This window comes from Chiloscyllium plagiosum, chromosome 24, assembly GCF_004010195.1.
Source record: "Chiloscyllium plagiosum isolate BGI_BamShark_2017 chromosome 24, ASM401019v2, whole genome shotgun sequence".
Lineage (NCBI taxonomy): Eukaryota > Metazoa > Chordata > Chondrichthyes > Orectolobiformes > Hemiscylliidae > Chiloscyllium > Chiloscyllium plagiosum.
This window is the reverse complement of record NC_057733.1, coordinates 4,878,196-4,881,346: the sequence shown is the minus strand read 5'-3', so window position 1 is coordinate 4,881,346 and position 3,151 is coordinate 4,878,196. Positions and strand designations below refer to the sequence as shown.

The 3,151-nt window shown below is 42.6% G+C and overlaps 1 protein-coding gene across 1 annotated transcript in view; it reads right to left on the bottom strand.

Moving 5' to 3' along the window:
* Positions 1-3,151, bottom strand: part of pabir2 (PABIR family member 2) — a 35,576-nt gene that overhangs the window by 31,510 nt on the left and 915 nt on the right. The gene's annotated exons all lie outside the window — the stretch shown is intronic.

The window sequence follows — 3,151 nt, the reverse complement described above, 5'->3', positions numbered from 1 at the left end:
GGGGTAGGTATAGGACAGATGTTAGGGGTAGGTTCTTTTCTCAGCGAGTCGTGAGTTCATGGAATGCCCTGCCAGTAGCAGTGGTGGACTCTCCCTCATTATGGGCATTTAAGCGGGCATTGGATAGGCATATGGAGGATAGTGGGCTAGTGTAGGTTAGGTGGGCTTGGATCGGCGCAACATCGAGGGCCGAAGGGCCTGTACTGCACTGTATTCTTCTATGTTCTATGTTCTAAACGCCACCTTCACTATCCTATCTACTTTCAAGGAGCTCAAGGAGTTCTTATAACTCCCTCTCCAAACCCTCTGCCTAACCCCCAATTTACGAAAAATCTTTCAACCTTTCCACCTTAAACTCCTTTCACAGTACTGTAATACCTTTACTAAAGAATTTCAGCTCTCAAACCCTTCAAATTCACTCACTGCAAGACTGTCCCTTCAACAGCCCAACAATTGGTAACTCACCCCCTCTGTAGCTCAGTTTTCATTTTCCTGACACGCCGGTGAGCATCTCACATCTTGCTCCAGTTTAGGATGTTAAGTAATATAAAAGGAGGTTAGTGCTACATAACAATACAGCAGCTTGGCAGTTCTGACATCACAAACAGCAAGTGATGCATTGCTACCTATAAACATTGGGTACAAAAGTTCAAAAACCGGTCTTAAAATCACAAATTACACTAACCACTCTTTGCTTTAACTGTTAACATCAAAGAGACAAACTGAGGATGGAAATAATGAAGCTGGTCAGCCCACAAACAATCATTTGCAGCTTGCTTCCTCATACAAGCACTGGAAATGGAGAAAGGTGGAGGAGGCCAATCAGTCATGCCTGTGCTGGCTCTTTGAAAACTGTCCAACTCTCCCCCGCTCTCCTTCTATAGTCCTGTGTATTTTCCCTTTAATTTAGTTATCCAGTCCTCTATTGAAAGTTTCTGCTGAATCTGTTTCCCCTGTCCTTTCAAGCAGCATATTCCATATCACAACAACATGATGTAGAAAAATAAAGTCCAGCGCCAGGTTCTTTTTCCAATTATTTTAAATATAGGTCTTTGTAAACCAATGCTCTTCCCACCAGGAAGAGACTGTCCTCATTTACTTTATCAAAATCCTTCATGATTTTGAACACTTTTGCCAACTCTTTTTGATCTTCTTGGCCCCAAAAAGGAATCTGTTTCTCCACGATCAAATCAGAGTTGGTGAGAAAGTAGAGTGAAATTGTCTAAATTGTTCGTGCTGATTAGTCTCCTGCTGAGTAAAGAAAGGTATTGAAATAGGGTACAGTGCTATCATTAAACATCTCTCCAAGACGGTCCCAGGGCCTATGACCACATAGCAGACTACAAAATCACAGCATAAAAGCAAAATACTGCAAATGCTGGAAATCTGAAATGAAACAGAAACTGCCAGAGAACTTTAGAAGCTCTTTGAAGAGAAAAACAGAGTTAATATTTCAGGTATGATGACATTCATCTTAATCTACACTTCTCCAAGCTTAAAGAAGCAGTTTCTCAAATCTATTCACATAATTAAATTCCTTATTTCTGGATCCATTTTCATGAACCATTTCTGCACCTTCCTAACGTGTGAATACAATGTTCCAGCTGAGGCTGACCAAGTGTTTTATCATAATTTCCATGCTTTTATATTCTAGGTATCTATCAAATATGAGGATCCTGTATACTTATCTAACCACTTTCTCAGCTTGCCCAGCCACATATAATACTTGTTCTTCTTAATAAAACGCAATGGTTCCATTAAATTTCATCGGCCACCTGATTCCCCATTCAGCTACAACATCTATATCCCTCTAAAATTTATGATTCTCCCATTGTTCCAAGTTCAAACGCCGCCGTCGCTGGGAGCCGAGGGCCCTGTACACTAGTTTGGGCCATTAAGATAGATCAAGACAATCAGTGGTCTTAAAAGCAAGCTCCTAGGATTTTATAGACTTTTTGGCACAGAACTGCTTCACAACTCATTGTCAGATCTGGCTGGAGCTCTATCTGGCTTAGTAATCTTCTACCATGACCTCTCAATATACTAGGGCCATCATTAACTGAGATACTGAGCCATATCTTATCTACACCACCACACCTCCTCAATTCTCATTTTCAAATCACTTTTCTGCTTCCTCCTCCTCTCATTTGCCAGAAGATTGGGGATTCATCCTTCTCTACTTCTTCACACCTCTGTCTTCCTGTGCTTTTCTCTAGTTCTCCAGACACTCATGTTCTCATCATCCCTGTTAAACTGGTCAACATTAACAGCAAACATCATTGACCATCAACACCTCCAGTCTCAATCATTCATTCAGATCATCCATGACAATCAGTAAAAGGATGGGGCTCAGTCAATCCTTAAGTGCAGTCCAATTTGGACTTCCAAACTGTCACTTTTCCTCCAATGCTTCTCACTTTTGTCTTGTACATGTCCTGTAATAGTCATAGAAACATCTCAGGCAGTCTGCCTTTGCCTGTCCTATGTCTACAACTCTCTTACCCATAACCCTTTAAGATCATTGTGTCTGTCCAATTCTGGTCTCTTGTTCTTCACAATACCTCTGTTCCACCAGTTGTAGCAGTGCCTTCAACTGCCTGGGTACTAAATATTGAAATGATTTCCATAAATCTCTCCACTAATTCTTCCACCTTTAAGCTCCTCTTAGAAAGATTTATAATGGGAAAAGGCAGAAAAGTGGATTTGAGAAATTCCAGATCAGCCACAACCTCACTGAATGGAGGAGTAGGAAACTGGATGGGCCGTATGCTCCTACATCACATTGGTCTAAAGGTTCCTTGTCATCTGTCCCAGTATCACTCTCAGTGCAATGTCATATTGTGTCCAATCAGGTTACTGTGAAGCACCTTCATACTCTCAATAACAGCCTATCAATCTCATCTACCCACTGTACTTTGTGGGGAAGTTCCAGGTTTTTACTACCGTCTGTGTGACATTCTCTCTGAGCAGCCTGCATCTAACGTTAGGGATCAGGATTCTCTCCAGCAGCCAAACAGCCGAGTCTCTGGTCTACTCCCGAGCACCGTGTGGTCACGGGGAGGTCACCAGCACACCTCCAGGATGTAAACACCTCCCCCTCCCTCTCCCACCTCCGCCTCCTCCTCCCTCTCCCTCCTCCCTCTCCCACCTC